Source organism: Aotus nancymaae, unplaced genomic scaffold (assembly GCF_030222135.1).
Source record: "Aotus nancymaae isolate 86718 unplaced genomic scaffold, 86718_ANA_hifiasm-v0.15.2.pri h1tg000155l, whole genome shotgun sequence".
NCBI classification, from domain to species: Eukaryota; Metazoa; Chordata; class Mammalia; order Primates; family Aotidae; genus Aotus; species Aotus nancymaae.
Window position 1 is genome coordinate 5,532,141 of NW_026988570.1, and position 23,160 is coordinate 5,555,300.

General features: G+C 40.0%; 1 long non-coding RNA gene across 1 annotated transcript; it reads right to left on the minus strand.

Annotated features, from left to right (window-relative positions):
• Window positions 1-1,008: 1,008 nt before the first annotated feature.
• LOC135272918 (uncharacterized) lies at window positions 1,009-21,876 on the minus strand. The gene is made up of 3 exons (XR_010340839.1): window positions 21,775-21,876; window positions 7,759-8,004; window positions 1,009-1,237 (listed from the first exon to the last, which is right to left on the minus strand). It is a non-coding gene; the product is annotated as an uncharacterized LOC135272918 (long non-coding RNA).
• Window positions 21,877-23,160: the final 1,284 nt, after the last annotated feature.

Here is a 23,160-nt window from a genome sequence, read left to right on the forward strand (position 1 = left end):
TTCAGACCAGCCTAGGCAACACAGTAAAACCCATGTCTACAAAAAAGTAAATAAATAAAATAGCCAGCCATGGTAGCTCACACCTGTAGTCCCAGCTACTCTAGAGGTGAGGCAAGAAAATGGCTTGAGCCCAGAAGTTTGAGACCAGCCTGGGCAACACAGTGAGATCCCATTTCAAAAAGAAGGAAGAAGGAAGAAGTAGAAGAAGAAGAGAAAGAAAAGGAAAGAAAGAGAGAGAGGCAGAGAAAAGGAAAAAGAAAAGAAAGAAAGGAAAGAGAAAGGAAGGAAGGAAGAAAGAAAAAGAAAGAAAGAAAGAAAGAAGGAAGGAAGGAAGGAAAGAAAGAAAAAGAAAGAAAGAAGGAAGGAAGGAAGGAAGGAAGGAAGGAAAGAAAGAAAGAAAGAAAGAAAGAAAGAAAGAAAGAAAGAAAGAAAGAAAGAGCGAGCAAGCAGGCAGGCTAGCTTCCCAAACGTCAGATTTCAAAATGTGTGTAAGTGCAAGTGAGGTTGGGCAGGAGGCTTCTCCCACTCTGGTAGTCGAATTGAAGGTTGTGCCTGAGGAGAGATTGGTGTGGGGTTAGAGGCTGTGCTATGGAGTGGGCTCGAGGGGGCAGCTGGCATCCTGGAGTGCCATGGTACCAGACTCAATGAGCCCAAGCCACAAGAGCAGGCCCTATGCCAGGACACAGAGAAGGCCCAGTGGCAATGACGGCCTGGTAGCTGAAATCCCCTACTCTAAAGAAGGCTGGATGAGGGTGCCAGAGATCATCCACCACAATATGTCTTTAAAGAAAACTGAATGACTTCAGGTGGCATTTGGCTCACTGAATCAAGGTGATGTCTTAACAAAAGCCAGATAAATTACTGCTATTTGAGCAGTAGCTCATCAGCTGGTAGAAGAGTAGCTCAACATAGCAATATAGTGAGAAATGAAATATATGAAATAATAAAATCATTTGTGGCTCTCATACATCAGCAGAGAGCTATGACTCAATTCATAGAAAGGTGCAAAATGTGTCTTAAATGGCTTCTAAACAAGTTTGTCAATCACCTGTGTGGTATTTTTTGGAAAACATCGTAAAATCTCATGCAGGAACTCCAATATGTTCTAACCCACTTCTAAGGGAATAGTGCAGTTCTTTCTTCTAGTGTTGTCTTGAAACAAATCATAAATGCTGCTTCTAAGTGAAGCAGATGCCAGGTTTTGCAGGTACTTTAAATTTTCTGAGGACACTGTCTCCTGTAAAACCAAAGAAGGAAAAGCATTTCATTGGTGAGGCAAATCAGGTTAGGTTACATTATCAATGATTTATCATCCCTAGAATCTTCAGCTTGGGCATCCTCCATATACAAACAGCAATGGTTTGCCATGTTCAAAGAGCACAAGACCATGACGTTGAAAATGAGAAAGTTGGCCGGGCACAGTGGCTCATGCCTGCAATTCCAGCACTTTGGGAGGCCGAGGCAGGCAGATCACCTGAGGTCGGGAGTTCAACATCGGCCTGACCAACATGGAGAAACCCCATCTCTACTAAAAATACAAAATTAGGTGGGCATGGTGGTGCATGTCTATAATCCCAGCTATTTGGGAGGCTGAGGCAGGAGAATTGCTTGAACCCAGGAGGCCTAGGTTGTGGTGAGCCGAGATCATGTCATTGCACTCCAGCCTGGACAACAAGAGCAAAACTCCGTCTCAAAAAAAAGAAAAAGAAAATGAGAAAGTCAATAAAGAACACCTTACAAAGAACAGCATGAGTTGTAAAAAGCATGCCAAGGCTGAGGAGTTCAGCTGGCCAACAGCAGAGTTTAACTTCAGCTTTGACTTCCTGCTACTTATCAAGTACAACATTAGTTTCAAGTACAACACACAGAGTCATGATGTAGCAAAGTACATCTGGAATTCTTCCAGAGCAGTGAGAAATTTATTTGCACTGGAACTAGTAAATATCATATATTCACCCTTAAAAATAACCAGGAATAAAGAGTGATTAGAATCAATGGAAAAAAATCTCATTTTTCTGTTATGTATCTGCTGTAATTTCCTATAAATAACATTGCAAAAGAAAAAATACAATGAATGTCAGAAATGCATAAACTTTTAGATGAATCACATAGTTTTTCAAAACTGATGGCTCGGTGCAGAGGCTCATGCCTGTATAATCCCAACACTTTTGGAGGCCGAGGCGGGTGGATCACCTGAGGTCAGGAGTTTGAGACCAGCCAGGCCAATGTGGTGAAACCACATTTTTGTCTACTAAAAAGACAAAAATTAGCTGAGTGTGGTTGTGAGTGCCTATTCAGGAGGCTAAGGCAGGAGAATCACTTAAACCCAGGAGGCAGAGGTTACAGTGAGCCGAGATTGCACCACTGCACTTCAGCCTGGGTAACAGGGCAACACTCCTCTCAAAAAAAGAGAAAGAGAGAGATCAACACCATCCTGACCAACATGGTGAAACCCATCTCTACTAAAAATACAAAAATTAGCTTGGCGTGGTGGTGCATGCCTGTAGTCCCAGCTACTCAGGAGGCTGAGGCAGTGGACTAGCTTGAACCCAGAAGGCAGAGGTTGCAGTGAGCCAAGATCGCGCCACTGCACTCCAGCCTGGAGACAGAGTAAGGCTCTGTTTCAAAAAAAAAAGTTTACTTAATATGTATGTATGCTGTATTCCTGTGTCTAATGCTGTTTTAAAAAGGACCATATAGATTTCATTCTTTGATAACCTAGAGTTTGCTTTAAAACATGACTGTCTATGTCAGCCATGGCAAAATGAAGAGTGTAACTTGCAAAGTTCAAAGAAAATGCAATGCGCTAGGTCTAGGGGCCCATACTCAAAAACGTGGGACCGATAAGAAGAGCCAGGCAGGCAACAGACGTGAATGAAGCTGAATGAACAAACAACCACAGAGGCTGTGCAAACCTGGAGAGAGAACACATTCCAGCTAACCGCTAGCATGTAGGCTCATGAGCTCAGACCATCTGTTTTTTTAAGAGGAGCTGAGATTGGAGAGATCCAAGATGGCTGATCACTAGCAGCTCGGCTCGTAGTTCCCAGTGAAAGCGCAGAGAACGAGAGAACGCCACACTTTCAGACAAATATTTGTTGCTCACGGACCAGAAGATTCCCAGCAGAGGAGCCCCACGTGTCGCCAGGGCAACTCTTGTGGCCGGTGCAGCGGTTTTGCTGGTGCCTTAGAGCGCCAGTTTTTGGTGCAGAGTCCGGAGATTCCCGGGCAGAAAAGCACCATCAATCTTAACACCGCTGTTTTGGCCAGCGCAATGGATTGCTCAGATTTCGGTGCTGGGAATCAACAAGTTGGACATCTGCTGAGAGCCCTAGTTAGAAAGTCAGTAATTACAAAGACAACAGACGGATAAATATATAATGAAGGGAAGAAATCAGCATAAAAAGGCAGAGAATACTCAAAATCAGAATGCCTCTCCCTCTACAGGGGATCGCAATGCTTCATCAGTAACAGAACAAAGCTTAATAGATTACGAGTGTGTTCCAATAACAGAAGCAGGTTTCAAAACGTGGGTGATAAGAAACTTCTGTGAATTAAAAGAACTTGTTCTAACCCAATGCAAAGAAACTAAGAACCTTGAAAAAAGGTTTGACGAAATGTTAACGAGAATGGACAATTTAGAGAGGAATATGAGTGAATTGATGGAGCTGAAAAACACAACACGAGAACTTCGCGAAGCATGAACAAGTTTAAACAGTCGAATTGATCAAGTAGAAGAAAGGACATCAGAAGTAGTGAAATGAAACGAGAAGACAAGATTGGAGAAAAAAGGATGAAAAGGAATGAGCAAAGTCTCCAGGAAATATGGGACTATGTGAAAAGACCTAATTTACGTTTGATAGGTGTACCTGAATGTGATGAAGAGAATGAATCCAAGTTGGAAAATATTCTTCAGGATATCATTCAGGAAAACTTTCCCAACCTGGCAAGGCAGGGTAATATTCAACTCCAGGTAATACAGAGAACACCACAAAGATATTCTTCAAGAAGACCAACCCCAAGGCACATAATTGCCAGATTTAGTAGGGTTGAAATGAAGGAGAAAATACTAAGGGCAGCCAGAGAGAAAGGTCAGGTTACCCATAAAGGGAAACCTATCAGACTTACAGCAGATCTCTCAGCAGAAACCCTACAAGCCAGAAAAGAGTGGGAACCAATATTTAACATCCTTAAAGAAAAGAACTTTCAACCCAGAATTTCCTATCCAGCCAAACTAAGCTTTATAATCGAAGGAAAAATTAAATCCTTTGCGAACAAACAAGTACTTAGAGAGTTCACCACCACCAGGCCTGCTTTACAAGAGCTTCTGAAAGAAGCACTATACATATAAAGGAACAACCAATATCAACCTTTCCAAAAATATATCAAAAAGAAAAGAATATTAACACAACGAAAAATTTACACTAACTAATGGGCAAAACAGCCAGCTAACATCAAATGCCAGTATTAAAGTTATATATATTCTAATCGGATAAAAAGCCAAAACCCATTGCTATGCTGCATCCAGACCCATCTCACATCCAACGATACACAAAGACTCAAAACAAAGAGAAGGAGGAAGATTTATCAACCAATCAGAGAGTAAAAATAAACAAATAAATAAAAAGCAGGAGATGCAATTCTCGCCTCTGATAAAGTAGACTTTAAAACAACAAAGAGCAAAAGAGGCAAAGAAGGACATGACATAATGGCAAAAGGATCAATGTAACAAGAAGAGCTAACGATTTTATAGATCAACGAGACAGAAAATTAACAAGAACATCCAGGACTTGAACTCAGACCCGGAACAAGTAAACTTAATAAACATTTATAGAACTCTCCACTTCAAATACATAAAACATACATTACCACCTCACACCTATTCCATAAGTGACTACATAATTGGAAGTAAATCACTCCTCAGTGATTGCATAGCATTTCATAGGTTTAAATGAAATATTGGTTGGCTGCTCATTTGTTATTTTCTTCCCTTATTCCTTCCTGCTTACATCAAGTATAATTATTGGTATAAAAGAGGTTTTCAATACCCATTACTAAACTTCATTCTAGCCTGGGCAAGAAAGCCATACTCCCATTCTCTCTCTCTCTTTCTCTTCCTTTTTCCTCCTCTTTATTCTTTTTCTTTCTTTCTTTCAAAAAAAACTGTACTATGTGAAAATGAAACTCTTCCAGATGCCTCTGTCCTCCCAGGAAGAAGCTTTCCTCCTTCTCTCTGCCCCTCACTTGCTCTTTCTTATTAGATGATCAAGACATGGACATGTGCATTGGTGCAATTGTGTAAGGTCATCATCTGTATAAAGCCCAGTCTCCTCTCTCTCTCTCTCTCTCTCTGTCTCTCTCTCTCTCTCTCTCCTCTCTCTCCTCTCTCTACTTCTGTCTCTCCTCTTTCTTTCTCTCTGGTTGGCTTGCTACTCTTTCTCTCCCAAGGCAGTGGTTTGCTGTCCTCTTAAAAAAAAAAAAAAAAAAAAAGAGGAGATGAAAATCCAGCATTTCTGTGAAAAGGTCCAAATGTTTAATGTTGGCAATTTTAAATAAAGGCCAATGATATATCTGATGATCAGATCTGGCCATGGGCTACCAATTTGTGAACTTTGCTTAAACAAAAAAAAAGACAGAGATAATAGACAGACAAATATAGAAATTTTATCTTTTCCAGGATGTTTATAAATACATTTAATTTGGGTAGCATGGAAATAATTTTAAAAGCTTTTTAGATTTCTAAGGGCTTTTTAGATTTCTGAGTGAACCTATTAAATATCTTACTACACAAATCCCAAGGTTTTCTTTACAGAACCTTGTTTTTATCTTGAAGCCTCACCTATAAATTATCTTTTTATACTGTGTTGGCCACACAACCAACAACCTCAGACTGATGATACCTAAATGTTTTCTAAGACAATTATCATCCTGTTCAGGATGATGGGTTAATATATTCTACAATGTTACTACCTGTCTCATATCACAAAGGAATACCAATTTTAAAGCTGAAGGGGCCCGGGGAACATGTGTTTCAATACCTTCATTTCCATTTCATTGCCCTAAAATTACCAATTCCAAACTTTAAGTGATGCAGATTTATAACAGAATAACTAAGATACTACGAAGAAGTGTTAACTCAGCCAGTGTTTCTGCTTCATTATTTTATAAGTGATAAAATCTAACCTAACATTTCAAATCCCTTATTGCCATTTTTCTTCCCAGAAAGGAGTCCTAATTTTTTGTGCTCACTTTCTATTTTATTTAAGAAATTGTATTAACTGAAAATTCCAAGGGAACATTTAATACCTTTAATAGACATGTAATCTATCATACTCCAGAGTACCTACAAATGAGGTGAGTAAGGCCACCTCACACCATCAGCAATCTTGCCTTTCTGACAGTTCGCTGACACTTTCAATATGGCTGTTCTCTGTTAGAGCAATGATTCATCATACTCCAAACAGCATAAGAATGTCAGCTCTGTCCTGTGAGGCTCAGGAAGCAAAACAGGATCTCAGTCACTAGAGTAGCTACTGTATTATTTTTGGCATGCCTTTCAATATGGATGTGGAATTTAAAAAAAGAAAGAACTAGAACATAGGCAAGTAGCACAGTGTCCATGGTACACTGTGATAAATTTTTTTTTTTTTTTTTTGAGGCAGACTTTTGCTCTGTTTCCCAGGCTGAATTGCACTGGCGCAATCTTGGCTCACTGCAACCTCCGCCTCCCAGGTTCGAGCCACTTTCCTGCCTCAGCCTTTTGAGTAGCTGGGATTAGAGGTGCGCACCAACATGCCCAGCTAATTTTTGTATTTGTGGTAGAGATGGGGTTTCACCATGTTGGTCATGCTGGTCTCGAACTCCTGACCTCAGTCTCGACCCACCTTAGCGTCCCAAAGTGCTGGGATTACATGCATGAGTCACTCTGCCTGGCTGGCTGGTACAAATTTAATGTGTTGCCTCTCCCCAGCACATTGATCTGGCACACCAGTGCCAGCAGGTTGGCACAGTCCCTCTGATCACCTGACTGATCACATTAATATTCTACCTTTTTAACCTAATGTGGTATCCATTACCCCCAAAAGTAGATTAGAGCTTGATTTTTTATGAAGCAATGTAAAATCAATTGTTTTAAGACTTTCCAGCATACAGGAAAACTAAATATCAATTTTTATTTCTAGGAAAAAATCTACGCACACTTCCCATTATTTTTTGTCATGTCCTTCTTAGTGTAACAATTAGAATTGTATATTTCACAAATTCTGAATTTACAAAGTGCTTCCCCTAAGCCATATATGCCTTTTATTTTGAGTTGATACCAGGTTTACCAAGTAATTTAAGGTGAGAGCACCAAAAATTCTTTGCGTTATGGTAATTCAATGACATTAGGTAAGATCATATACTTAATATTCTTACTGTTTATTATGTGAGTTTCAGTTATTTGTTTACATTGCTGCCTCCCACCACTCTGTCATAATCCTCACAAGGACAACCACTAGGATTTATTTCTTTCTGCTTCCTTATTACCTTACAATATACTTGATACATAGTAAACAATATGGTTAAGCATAAATGAAGGAATGAGTTAACCTTTGTACCTTTCTATCCTGTTGCCCTCAAAACAGACAAAGCATACTAAATATAACACCATTTCATATATATCTTTTTCCATTTTACAGTCTCTTATTCTATTTTAAAAATCTATTGCAGCTAATTTATGCAATAAAAAATGTCAAGGACAATATGGTATCTTTTTACCATAATCGCAGGATGAATAATGTACTTCCTGATCTAGGACCGTGAAGTGAACACTCTGAAGCATCCTTTCCCACCAACAGCAAGCGATGCACAGCAGGTGATGATCTCCAGATGTCTTCCATTTGAAGCAAGTGAATAAGCACAGTAGCATTCGCTCTGTACATGCCGTACATACGTCACGTACACAGGAAGCGTTGATGAATGAATGATGGAAAGGTGAGCCTGCAGGCAACAGCAGTGGTCTTCCTAGGGAACAGGACAGGGGCTTTGGTATAAAGAGATTTCACAAACAAAGCTCCAACAGGAAGCCCTGTGCAAAGGATGTGATGCGAAGTTCTTTTGTTTCTTTCCACAGTGAAAAACTGTGTTTGAACACCACCTGGCACATTAGTAAGAAGGTGGCCATAGTTGACATCAGAAACTTAATTCTACCCAAATTTAAAATGAATCCATGATTATTTATTAAAATATAATATCACCTCTAACTGCACCCAGAGATGTTCTATTTGTAAATTTCCTTTCAGCATCTTATGTATTTTTTACATAATTGAGATCACAGCATATGAAGCTTTTTTTTTTTTTTTGAGACAGAGTTTCGCTCTTGTTACCTAGGCTGGAGTGCAATGGCGCGATCTCAGCTCACCGCAACCTCTGCCTCCTGGGTTCAGGCAATTCTCCTGCCTCAGCCTCCTGAGTAACTGGGATTGCAGGCACGCGCCACCGTGCCCAGCTAATTTTTTGTATTTTTAGTAGAGACGGGGTTTCACCATGTTGACCAGGATGGTCTTGATCTCTTGACCTCGTGATCCACCCGCCTCGGCCTCCCAAAGTGCTGGGATTACAGGCGTGAGCCACCGCGCCCGGCCCATGAAGCTTTACATCTTGCTTTTTTCTTTTAATATAACAAGTAATTCCCAATTACCTGGCTCATAAATTCTTCAATAACAAGAGAAGCTGGACATTCCTAGGGTAATATTGAGTATGTCTGAAAGAAATATGGACAATTCTATCTTTTCTTCACATTATTTTCCCTCTGGATTAAATGTTCAAGGACAAGGTGTAGATTTTAAAATTAGACTTCAGAACATCAATGGTGCTGGGAATTTTGTCTGAACTAAAGAATCAAACAGTGGCTCTAGCCACAGCTCTCTGCACTTCCAATACCTCTGAAGATGTGGGGGAAACAGCAGAGAAAGAAGGGGTTATACTTGTTTAAAATGATTTTTACTTTGAAGACCAGTTTGTAAAATAATATTGGTATAGCATAAGCTTGAGATGGGTCACCTGGGGCCTAACCCACCATCCCTGTCCCTTTCCCCACCCTGTTCCTCCTTCCGTTCCAATGCACAGTAACCTCTGGAAGACAATACCTGGAGGACTAGGGCTCTCAAGAAAATGAATATAAAACACTATGATAGGTGGATTCCATTATATTGTAACGTATCTGTCATTCTGTCAGCATTTAGCATACATGTCATTTGTGAGGATCCTTGGTCATCACAGAGTTCAAATCAAGAAGTAAGAATCTTTGTGAAAGGCAGCTATTGATATTTAGGGCAGGGGCCAAATTTTCTGCATTCAAATGCCAGTGCTGCCACTGATGAAGTGTATTACCTTAGACAAGTTACTCAACCTCTCTGTTCTTCTGTTGTATCTTATATAAAATGGGAACAATATTAGTATCCACTTCAAGCAGATGTTGTGGAGAGTAAATGAATTATTACATGTAAGAGTTTAGGATGGCACCTGCAACATCGTAAGCCCTCTGTGAAGAGATACAATTAACACAGAGATAGGAATACAAACACCAGACTCTTCTGATTTGTCATTCATTTGTCCAGACCAAAATTAACAGAACTTTCCTAGCCCATGTTTCCTGATATATTATAGAAACCTAATAATAATTCATTTCTCACTAAAATGTTAGAAGAAAATCAACTTTGAAACACTTTAAATCTCCAAAGCAGTTTTCCATTATATTTAAATTATAAACTGTACGAATTTTTAAATAACTTTCATATTATAAAATAATATATACTTATTAAAGGATCCAGATGTACATTAAGTTATATGTCATCCGATCTTCTACAGATAGCTTTGACATTTTGGCATACATTCATCAAGCTTTTCTACACGTGTATTTTTATGGTAAAGTATTTTTTTGTTGCTACATTTTAGGTACCATTGGAGGCTGGAAAAAGTCACTTCATAGTGGTTCAGAATGAGCAATTAAATGAGTATGAAAGGGTTTAACGGGTATTGTACTTTCTGCAGGGCTCTGAAAAGTAAAGCTAGATGTCAAGACAAGTGATAAAGACCACCTCATCACTCACACTGACTAGTTACAATGCAGTCAAAGAATATTTTGTTTTCAATGCAATTAATAACCTAAGTGGTTCCTTGTAGCACTTTTTAAAACAATAACCTAAAGCAAAAGAAATATATTAGCTTTCTCTCTAATGCCCTTTCTAAAACTCTATGAGTCCCTAATTTGCTCATGGTACAGTCTTTCCTGATCCTGGAAACATGCCAAGGACCATTTCCCTATAATTCCTAACCCAGAATCTACTACTAACAAATCCCAAATATCACCCTTAAATGGTATAAGTTACTAATGAGATGTAAAAGTTAAGGATAATACAAGTTTTTCATACAGGTAGATACATTCAGTTTTCTTTTTACTTTGTGCCACCAAACCCGGATAATTTTTGTATTTTAGCAGAGATGGGGTTTCACCATGTTGGCCAGTCTGGTCCCAAACTCCTGGCCTCAAGTGATCTGCCCACCTCAGCCTCCCAAAGTGCTGGAATTAAAGGCATATTTTAGAAATTAATTGAAAAGAAATGGTAAGAGAATATGACATACATGAGAACTGCCTATATATCTTATTGTTAGTAACAATGTGCTGTTGTCACTACAGCTACATTCTCCTCCTAGAGACATGGAACTATTGGATGTCCCCACCTCTGAAGTTAAGACATGACAGATGGTCTGCTTGGCTAATTAAATATAAGATGAAGTTACATGTATTTCCCATGGGTAGAAATGTTAAGAGTTAGAACATGGCTTGCCTTTACCAACCAACAAGACTTCAGATGGGGTAGGGTACCAGGCTGGGTTCCAGAGTGAGAAGCCTGGACTAAGGGATCAGGAACAGATCTCAGGTGACCCACAATAGACAGGAAGCATGAGAGAGAAATAGACTTATGCTAGTAGCCACCGAAATATCAGGACTGTTTGTTACCAATACTGAAAAGTAGAATTGCTTTTCAACAGAATAAAAAATTTGAGGACACAAATTCCCTTATAATTTAAAAAGAAGCAAAAGATTTGATCATACGCTTCACCAAAGAAGACATGTGAATGGCAAATAGGCACATGAAAAGATGTGCAATCTCATTACCCATTAGAGAAATACAAAGTAAAACCACAATGAGATACCGTAACACTTACCAGATTGACTAAAAAAAATACAGACAATACCAGAAAAAAAAAAAAAAACTGGATCTCTAATACATTGACAGTGAGAATACAAAATTATACACCTACTCTGGAAAGTAATTTGGCAGTGTATTGATAACATTAAACACGCACTTACTATGTGGCCCAGCAATCACACTCCTAGATATTTACCTTGAATAGTGATTGGCAAACTACTTCCACTAGTCAAATTCAACTTTTAAGAGTGTGGTACAAAACCACACTAATTCATTTACATATTATCTCTGCCTGCTTTTACACTGTAAGAGCAGAGTTGAGTAACTGCAACAGAGACCATAAAGTCCACAAATCTTAATATATTTACCATCTGAGAGCCAGGCATGGTGGCATGCACCTATAGCCCCAGCTACTCTGGAGGCTGAGGCAGATCACATGAGCCCATGAGTTTGAGGCTGTAGTGCACTATGATCACACCTATTGAATAGCTACTGCACTCCAGCCCAGACAAGACAGTTGAGACCCCGTGTCTTTAAAAAACAGAAAAATTATCATCTGGTGCTTTAAAGATAAAAGTTTACTAATCTCTTCCCTAGATAAATGAAAATTCATATTTAAATATGTACATGGATGTTTATAGCACATCTATTCATGATTGTTAAAAACTGGAAACAGCCCAAACATCATTCAACTAGTGAATGGATTTATAAGCTGTAGTACATCCATAAAATGGGATCTTGCAGCAATTAAAATGTACAAACTATTAATATAGGCAACAACTTGGATGAATCTCAAAAACATTTTGGTGACTGACAGGAATCCATTTCAAAAGGTCACATGTTGTGTGATTCCATTTATAACACATTTGTGAAGATAAAACTATAATGATAGAGAACAGATCAGTGGTGTCCAAGGACCAGAGGCCAGGGGGAAATGCGATTACAAAGGCAAGTATGATGGAGTTTTTTGGGATGATAGGACCAGTTTTTTGACTGTGGTAGTGGTTACACTGATCTATACATCTGTTAAGACTCATAGACCTGTAGACCAAAAAAGTACATGTTAGCATATACTAAATGTTTAAAGCAGGAAGAGTACTATTAACTCCCATGAGACATATACAAAACCCTTAATAATCTTTTTAGTTCCTAATGAATAATAAATAATACTTCAATCTCGCCCAAGTATTTAATATTTCCTAAGACATATCTCGAGAATCTTGGTAAAAATGCAAAACACACCAACTTGCTAATTCAGTAATGAAAGCAAAAAAATTATTACTTCACTAAATGAATAGTCTTGGAATTAAACTCTATTCAGAGCAGAATTCTTGATGCTGCAAATGGTTCATCCCCTCTCTGGTTGGGTTACACATGCAGGCTTCCACAGATGGGCCACAGAAGACCATGCCAGGGGCCCAGTTCATGCCATCAAGTGTCAAACAGGACACGTTTTATTCTCAGAGAGTTTATCTGTAACTATGTGATGAACACACAGGGGACGTTAAACAACTGGACCAAAAGGGGTTGATTCTGCAGAGTGGTCCCCCCACCCCCAAGAGGCTTTGAAAATTGAAAAGCCTGTTTGCCCTATAGATACCAATAGCTAACAGGTCAGCCTGAGAGTAAGATAAGGAAGGTGCTAGGAGAGAATCACAAATTGCAGGAGGGAAAAAACAGAGATGCGGAGAAGAGAGACACACTTTGAAAGTGAAAGGCAACAACCTCCAAAAATAGGAAGCCCTGAATGTTCTTGAAATGAAGAATGGTCAGAATCTTCTCACAGGTGTTTATTTTCTCCAGAACATCGATTTTGTACCTGTGGCTAGGACCAGGTACAAACTCAGCTGGAGGCACTACCTGTGGTATTTAACCAAGCAAATCTCCCTTTCTTCCTGTTCCCTTTGCCCTTCTTTGCTGGCTCTCCAACCCCTCCCGCTGCATCCATTTACACATGCTGGCACTTAGCTCCCCACCTCAGCCCCAGCATGCGCTCTAGCACTGCTTTAAGGCATTCTTTTCCATTCTATACCCTTGAGGGAATGTATTCTTTCACCAGGTCTACTACAAGGCGGCGTAGTTTTAAGGGCAAGAATTTCCCAGCGCCATGCCCCACTCCCATTTCTCTCCATCTGGGAAATTTAATGGTTTATGTTTAAATATGCGGGCACAGGAAAAAACTAAAAGTCAATCACTTCAGCAGAAGTCTAAGGAACTCCTTTCATTGACCCAGGGTCTTGGAGAAGGTGGGGGGTTCCTCCCAGGATAAATTCTCCTGCTCCTTCACCCACACTGGATTTCCAGCTCTCTGGAATCCCCTCCCACATAGTGGGAGCTCTCTTTCCCCTCCTAAATTTCCCCTCTGGAATCCCCTTCCACACTCTTCATGGAAGTCTTTCTCTTCTTCTCCTTTTCTTCTCTTTTCTCTACCTAAATAAAATCACCTTTCTGCAACACCTCTTGGGTCCAATATTTTACTTTTACAAGCATACCGCGCACCTGCAGTGGTCCCTTCTCTTATTCCTAAAAGAGTGGAGACCAAGAATCCACAGCATTCTCTCCAGGGAGCCATGCCTCACCAACACCCCAAAAAAATTCAGTTACAGAACTGGTGCCCAATGTGGGGCAAAGGAGTGCAACATAAAAAAAAAATGGTTATTTCGGAGGGGTAAGTGAAAAATATTGGACCCTTCCCACTTGCTTTCTGTCCTGTCTCTTTAAAAACACCTAAAGCAGTCAGAAAAAGGCTTGGGTTAGCCGCCAGGCTGGCAAAGCTTGTTACCATTGCAATCTAAAGGGACATGTTATAAAAAATTGTTCTCAGAGAAATAAACCACCACCTCGTCCATGCCCACTGTGCCAAGGAAATCACTAAAAAGCACACTGTCCCTGGAAACCAAGGACCCCTGGGCCTAAGGTGTCTAACCAAATAATCCAATGGCAAAACTAAGGGTGCCTGAAACAAGTGCCAGCACAAGCCATCACCCTCACAAAGCCCGAGGTAAAGCTAGCCATAAAGGTCCAGAAAGTCAATCTTCTCCTAGGCACTGGCACAGCCTTCTCAGTATTTCTCTCCTGCCCTGAAAACTTGGTGCTAGTATTAGAAAAGTTACTACCTCTATTCAGTTACTATAAGCTATCTCAGAAGTTAATTAATAACATAAAAAGGTTGCTAATTCTCTCTGCAAATGGCAGCTCTCTCTGCAAACCAGCTTAACTCTTTAGCTGCCATAGCTCTTCAAAATAAAAGGGCCCTAAATCTGCTAACAAGAAGGAGAAAAAACTGTTTCTTTCTAAAAAAAAAAAAAAAACCTGCTATTTTGTAAACCAGTTAAGTGTTGTTTTACTCAGGAATCAATCAAACACAGGGCTAAAAACCTTAAAATACTGGTTCTGCTCTCTCCTAGGCTCGTCTATAACCATCCTATATTTGTTAACCTCTGGGCCTCTCATCTTTAACCACCTTGTCACATTCGTTTCTTATAAAACCGTAAGGTCACAAATAATCCTGCCACTAAAACCCCAAATGTCCTTGGCTTGTAAGCTCTGTCATAAACCTCTAAATCAACCTGCACCCCTAAAAAAACTCCCCTCTAAAAAAAACTCAACTGCTGGGCCCTTTATACGCCCCATTTCAGCAGAAAGTAGTTAAAAAGAATCAACACACATATTCCAAAAGTTAAATTTTCCTGTTCAGAGGGGGGAATGAAGGAATGTATTCTCTTACCAGGCCCATGAGGGGGTGTAGTTTTAAGGGCAAGAATTTCCCAGTGCCATGCCCCACTCCCATCATTCATCTGGGAAATTTAACGGTTTATGTTTAAATTTTGCAGGTGCGGAAAAAATCTCAAAGTCAATCACTCTAGCAGAAATTCTAAGGAACTCCTTTCATTGGCCCGGGATCTTGAAGAAGGTGGGGGTTCCTCCCAGGATAAATTCCCCTGCTCCTTCACCCACACAGGATTTCCAGCTCTCTGGAATCCCCTCCCACAAAGTGGGAGCTCTCTTTCCCCTCCTAAATTTCCCCTCTGGAATCCCCTTCCACACTCTTCATGGATGTCTTTCTCTTCTTCTCCTTTTCTTTTCTCTACCTAAATAAAATCACCTTTCTGCAACACCTCTTGGGTTCAGTATTTTACTTTTAAAAGTGTACAGCACACCTGCAGTGGTCCCTCCTTATTCTTTAAAAAGTAAAACCCAAAAATCCACAGCATTCTCTCAGGAAAGCCATGCCTCACCAACACCCCAAAAAGACTCAGTTACACCCTGACGTCTGCCCCCCAGTCTCCCCTCACTTGTTGCTGGCATGGTAAGACCTGGCTTCCCACCTTACCTAGATTCTTCCCCAGGAATAGAGATGGAACAACAGCAGATGCTTTATGGTGAGAAAATTTACCCAGATGCTTTGTCTCTGCTAAATTAGATACACATTTTTTTTCTAGCTTGGGACGTAAGCCAGGCTGGATGACATAGTATATAACAATTGAACTTACACTTCAACCTGAGGATGAACTTAACAATATACCTAATGCCAACTAAAGAGCTCGTCTCATAGTCGTGTTTAATAGTCCTGGGGATATAGTTGGGAAATGGATGTTGTCTTGTGGAAGCTAAATATCCCAGTAAGCTCAGGGTTGCCAAACCTACTCCATGAATCAGGGCATCTGCAGGAAGGAGCACTGAGAGTGGGCACCCCTTGCTAAAAGGGGAGATGGATGTGCCCCATGCCAAGTACAAAAGGACCGAGAGCATAAGAAGTCTGCACCAAACACTGTGCTAAGTATTTATATGTCTGACAGTTCAAACACATTTGAATGTTCAGCAATACATGAGGTAGATTATATTACTCCCATTTTACAGATAAGAAAACTAACACTTAAAAGTTAAATAATTTTTTTAAATTTTTAAATTTTAATTTTAATTTTTTTTAGATGGAGTCTCGCTCTGTTGCCAGGCTAGAGTGCAGTAGAGTGATCTTGGCTCACTGCAACCTCCGCCTCCTGGGTTCAAGCAATTCTCCTGCCTCAGCCTCCCGAGTAGCTGGAACTACAGGCATGTGCCACCAGGCCCAGGTAATTTTTGTATTTTTGTAGAGATGGGGTTTCACCATGTTGGCCAGGATGGTCTTGATCTCCTGACCTCATGATCTGCCCGCCTTGGCCTCCCACCGTGCTGGGATTACAGGTGGTGAGCCACTGTGCCCAGCCAAAACGTTAAATAATTTTCCTGAAGCCTCACAGCTACAAAGTGGCTGAACTGAAATTCAAACTCACACATTAAAGCCCTTGTTTTAAAAATGTAGACCTAGGCCGGGCATGGTGGCTCACGCCTGTAATACCAGCACTTTGGGAGGCTGAGACGGGCAGATCACATGGTCAAGAGATCGAAACCATCCTAGCCAACATGGTGAAACCCCGTCTCTACTAAAATACAAAAATTACCTGGGCCTGGTGGCACGCGCCTGTAGTTCCAGCTACTCAGGAGTCTGAGGCAGGAGAATTGCTTGAACCCAGGAGGCGGAGATTGCAGTGAGCAAAGATAGTGCCACTGCACTCAAGCCTGGCATCTGACAACACAGCGAGACTCTCTCTCTCAAAAAAAAAAAATGTAGACCTAACTCCAATTAGTAAGAACATGTTTTTGGGCTTGCCCGAAGTCTGTTATTCTTATTAAGTCTGATATCACATATATCAGTCTTGTTTTCCATTCCTAGGACACTAGCTTTGAAATGACCCCAAAGTCTCTTGATTCCCACTAGACTGCCAACAACCTCCCTCAAGCCAACTCTGGAGAAAAGATCCAAGTGAAAGGACGTATGGATTCTAGGAACAAACAATAAGTCCTGTGAAACTCCTCTACTAACTAACTTAAACTGGGGTGAGTGTTGGGACAGGGCAGGAAAAGACAGGCAGAGGAGAGTCGCTGATGTTCTCCTCTGCCTGTCTCATGCTTTGCCCAGGGACCATTATGACTTGCCCCTGAAGGGTTAGAGTCAGTGATGGCAAGCTGACCACCCAAGCCTGCACCCTTCTTGCAAGATTAGCCAGAGCAACCCCACCCTGCCAAAGCCCCGGAGCTGCTGGTGACCACAGAGAGGCACCTCCGCCCAAGCTGCTTTACTCTAAGAGCTTAAAAAGAAACTCTGATTTCAAACTTTTTGCACTTGTGGGTATTTTTCTATACGTTCGTAATGAATGTAGTTTATTTTTTTAACAAGGGAAACATATAACAATTTTATAAAATTAAAGTATTCTGAATTTTTTTTTAGTAGAGATAGGGTCTCGTTCTGTGGCCTCAGCTGGAGTGCAGTAGTGCCATTGTGAAAATCAGCAGAATTGTCTGGTGAGGGAGTCAGAGGTGGGGGGTGGTTCTCTGAGCTGGGGCTCCTCTCCCTCCTTTCCTCAAATTCACTGAGGTGGACACAGCCCAGGCACCAGCCTCTGCACACCTTCTCAACACAGTACCACTTACTAGACAGCAGACCTCTTTCTCATTCTTTCATTCTCTTGCTCTTTCTCTCTCTCTCTCTCTCTCTCTCTCTCACACACACACACACACACACACACACACACACCAGCAACAGAAGCTCATAGGCCAGAATAACTGGACCCTTGGGGAACAGAGCCACCTCAAAAGAAAGACAACCAGACTGCACTTACCAAAGTATGAAAACAAAATTAAAAATCACATGCCAACCAAAATGAAGTATGAAAGAATAGTTGAAGTACACAACAGAGCAAATAAATAGAATAGCTACATCTTAAAAACAAATTATTAATGAGGTAGAAGGTCAGATGGAATTGCTGCAGACAAAGGATAGCAGGAAATGATAAAAAGATGGGAAATGCAGAAGCAAAGTGGAGGTAAGTAGAAATTACTAGACTCTAGCCAATGAGAGAAAAATAAAAATGAGAAGGAATTGTTAAATGAAGTAGTGGAGATGGATTTGCTGAAATTAAAGAAAAGACATTGGATTGCAAGGGCTGACAGAGTGATGGACAGAAAAGAAATGAAAAAAAAATTCACAGAGAAAAATCTATATGTTTAAGAAAAAGCCAAAGAGAAATTCTAAATATGGTAATTAATTTGAAACACTAGAAAAAGAACTATATCTACTAATACAATTTCTAAAATTCAGCACCACCCCAGTTAAGCTTAAGAAATCTTAATGTAAAATGTACAGGAAGGAATGAAAGGCTCACAACAACCAAGCCAACCTGAAAAACCAGCAGTTATGGGATCTACTCTGCCAGATGGCAGGACGGTCCCAGAGCAGGAGGAATGCCACCGGGTGGCATGTCACCAGAGTGGACACACAGTTTGAGGGAACAGAACAGAAAGCCCAGAGACTGGAGGCCGAATACATGGAAACTTTGTATACGATAAAGTAGACATCTCAAATCAGTGGGGAAAGCACTGATGGCTAATAGAGCATATTAGGAAAATGGCTTAACATATGGAAAAAATAAGCCTAAATTTCATCTATTGACTCACGCAAAGGTGGAATCTGGGTAAAGACTAAATGTGAGAGGTAAAAGTGTAGGGATAAGAGTGTAATTATTATAAAATCTCAGTTTGCAGAAAGTTTCAACACTTAAAGCTTTTGGTTAGAGGAATTTAAAAAAACAAATACACTTATTTTTATGTATAATTTTGTTGCAGAGGAGTATATTTGAGTGGTCATTGGAAAACTTTAGGAATAAAATTTGCATTAAAATTAAAAAAAAAAAAAAAGTGTATTCCATTCAGCCAGGCATGGTGGCTCATGCCTGTAATCCCAGCAATTTGGGAGGCCGAGGCAGGTGGATCACTTGAGGTCAGGAGTTCAAGACCAGCCCGTCCAACATGGTGAAACTCCATCTCTACTAAAAATACAAAAATTAGCCAGGCATGGTGGCATGCACCTGTAATCCCAGCTACTCAGGAGGCTGAAGCAGGAGAATCACTTGAATCCAGGAGTCACAGGTTGCAGTGAGCTGAGATGGCAGCACTGTACTCCAGCCTGGGTGACAGAGTAAGACTCCATCTCAAGGGAAAAAAAAAGAGTGTATTCCATTCAAAAGGATGATAATCTATTTTTGTGACCTAATGACAAAAGAGGTTTTTTAAAACAAAACTTCAAAAACACAAAACATGATACAAAAATACTTAACAAATATATCAATATTAAAATTTTCTGTTTAGTAACAAGCACCATGAAAAATGTTCATAGATGACAGAATGGAAAAAGTTATTTGTGATGTCTAAAACCAAAAAAGGAGAATATTTGGAATGCACAAGAAATTCTCAAATCAGTAAGGAAAAGATAATAATCCAGAGAAATGGGCAAATAAGGCCTAGGGGAAGGCAATTTTCAGAAGACAAAACCCCAAAAGTGAACAAGCCTTTGAAAAAGATGCTCAAAATCGTGATTAAGAGTAAATACACTCCCTTTCTCTCTCCCTCTCTCTTCCTTTTTCCTCCTCTTCTTTCTCTTCCTTTTTCTTCCTTTTTCCTCCTCTTTATTCTTTTTTTCTTTCTTTCAAAAAAAAAGAGGAGAGATCCAAGATGGCTGATCACTAGCAGCTCGGGCTCCCGGCTCCCAGTGAAAGCGCAGAGAACGAGAGAACGCCACACTTTCAGACAAATATTTGTTGCTCACGTAACAGGAGATTCCCAGCAGAGGAGCCCCACGGGTCGCCAGGGCGACTCTTGTGGCCGGCGCGGCGGTTTTGCTGGTGCCTTAGAGCACCAGTTTTTGGTGCAGAGTCCAGAGATTCCCGGGCAGAAAAGCACCATCAATCTTAACACCGCCGCTTTGGCTGGCGCAGTGGATTGCTCAGACTTTGGCACTGGGAATCAACAAGTTGGACGTCTGCTCAGAGACCTAGTTAGAAAGTCAGTAATTACAAAGACAACAGACGGATAAATATATAATGAAGGGAAGAAATCAGCGTAAAAAGGTAGAGAAAACTCAAAATCAGAATGCCTCTCCCTCTACAGGGGATCGCAATTCCTCATCAGTAATGGAACAAAGCTTAATAGATTACGAGTGTGTTCCAATAACAAAAGCAGGCTTCAAAACGTGGGTGATAAGAAACTTCTGTGAATTAAAAGAACTTGTTCTAACCCAATGCAAAGAAACTAAGAACCTTGAAAAAAGGTTTGACGAAATGTTAACGAGAATGGACAATTTAGAGAGGAATATAAGTGAATTGATGGAGCTGAAAAACACAACACGAGAACTTCGCGAAGCATGAACAAGTTTAAACAGTCGAATTGATCAAGTAGAAGAAAGGACATCAGAAGTAGTGAAATGAAACGAGAAGACAAGATTGGAGAAAAAAGGATGAAAAGGAATGAGCAAAGTCTCCAGGAAATATGGGACTATGTGAAAAGACCTAATTTACGTTTGATAGGTGTACCTGAATGTGATGAAGAGAATGAATCCAAGTTGGAAAATACTCTTCAGGATATCATTCAGGAAAATTTTCCCAACCTGGCAAGGCAGGGTAATGTTCAACTCCAGGTAATACAGAGAACACCACAAAGATATTCTTCAAGAAGACCAACCCCAAGGCACATAATTGCCAGATTTAGTAGGGTTGAAATGAAGGAGAAAATACTAAGGGCAGCCAGAGAGAAAGGTCAGGTTACCCATAAAGGGAAACCTATCAGACTTACAGCAGATCTCTCAGCAGAAACCCTACAAGCCAGAAAAGAGTGGGAACCAATATTTAACATCCTTAAAGAAAAGAACTTTCAACCCAGAATTTCCTATCCAGCCAAACTAAGCTTTATAATCGAAGGAAAAATTAAATCCTTTGCGAACAAACAAGTACTTAGAGAGTTCACCACCACCAGGCCTGCTTTACAAGAGCTTCTGAAAGAAGCACTATACATATAAAGGAACAACCAATATCAACCTTTCCAAAAATATATCAAAAAGAAAAGAATATTAACACAACGAAAAATTTACACTAACTAATGGGCAAAACACCCAGCTAGCACCAAATGCTAGTATTAAAGTTATATATATTCTAATTGGATAAAAAGCCAAAACCCATTGCTATGCTGCATCCAGACCCATCTCACATCCAACGATACACAAAGACTCAAAACAAAGAGAAGGAGGAAGATTTATCAACCAATCAGAGAGTAAAAATAAACAAATTAAAAGCAGGAGATGCAATTCTCGCCTCTGATAAAGTAGACTTTAAAGTAACAAAGAGCAAAAGGGGCAAAGAAGGACATTACATAATGGCAAAAAGATCAATGTAACAAGAAGAGCTAATGATTTTATAGATCAACGAGACAGAAAATTAACAAGGACATCCAGGACTTGAACTCAGACCCAGAACAAGTAAACTTAATAAACATTTATAGCACTCTCCACTTCAAATACATAAAACATACATTACCACCTCACACCTATTCCATAAGTGACTACATAATTGGAAGTAAATCACTCCTCAGTAATCGCATAGCATTTCATAGGTTTAAATGAAATATTGGTTGGCTGCTCGTTTGTTATTTTCTTCCCTTATTCCTTCCTGTTTACATCAAATATAATTATTGGTATAAAAGAGGTTTTCAATACCCATTACTAAACTGCATTCTAGCCTGGGCAAGAAAGCAATACTCCCATTCTCTCTCCCTCTTTCTCTTCCTTTTTCTTCCTTTTTCCTCCTCTTCTTTCTCTTCCTTTTTCCTCTTCTTTATTCTTTTTTCTTTCTTTCAAAAAAAAAAAAAAGAGTAAATACAAATGAAAATAATGAGCTATACCTTTATATCTGTTAAACAAGCAAAAGTTAGGAAGCCAGGTAATACCCTGCCGGTGAACTGTAGACAACTGCAGCAATTCAGAAGACCACTCTGGCAATGCTTAGTCAAAATAAGTAAACAAACATTCTTTGATCCAGAAATTCCACCTATAACAACATACTCCAAAAACATGCGTAAGCAGTTCCACAAGACAACATGTATAAAAATATTCACGTTCGTGTTCTTTGCAGCCTTATTTGTGCTGGATGGAAGTTGAAAGTTGTCTGGGTTCCCATTGCTAGGAGAATAAATAGGTAAAAATGTGGTAGATGCACATCTTGGGATTTTAAAAAGCAATTTGTTAAAAGCAACAGACTTATACATACTGTCATGCAGGTATCTTTAAAATATTGTGCTTAGACGAAAAAAGTAAACAAATGACTAACCTAACAAATAACTAAACCTAATTCAATATAATTTATATAAATTTAAAAACACACACACTCAAAATAAAAATATTCATTGTTCAAGAAGACATGCAAACCGAAAGCTACATATTAAATGTCATGAATTCTAATAGGAGAAGGAAGATGAGAGATGCGACCCGCACTGGTCCATGGCCTGTTAGGAACTGGGCCGCACAGCAACAAGTAGGCAGCAGGTGAGTGAGGGAAGTTTCATCTGTATTTACAGCCTCTCTCCATTGCTCACATTACTGTCTGAGCTCCACATCCTGTCAGATCAGCAGTGCCATTACATTCTCATAGTAGCACAAACCCTACTGTGAACGGTGCATGTGAAGGATCTAGGATCATGCTCCTTATGAGAATCTAATGCCTGATGGTCTGTCACTGTCTCCCATCACCCCCAGATGGGACTCTAGTTGCAGAAAAACAAGCCCAGGCTTCACACTGATTCCACATTATGGTAAGTTGTGTAATTATTTCGTCATACATTCTGATGTAATAATAATAGAAATAAAGTGCACAATAAATGTAATGTGCTTCAATCATCCCAAAACCATCTCCCTGCACCACCCTTCTCCCTCTTTTCCAGAGAAAAATTGTCTTCATGAAACTGGTCCCTGATGCCAAAAAGGCTTGGGACCCCTGCCCTAAACCATCACCTCCAGCTTCTCTACCTTCTGTGTGGATAATTCCACCTCTTCCACTTCATAGCACTCCTGGGTCTATTGAAACAGGTCTAAATAGAGAAAATGTAC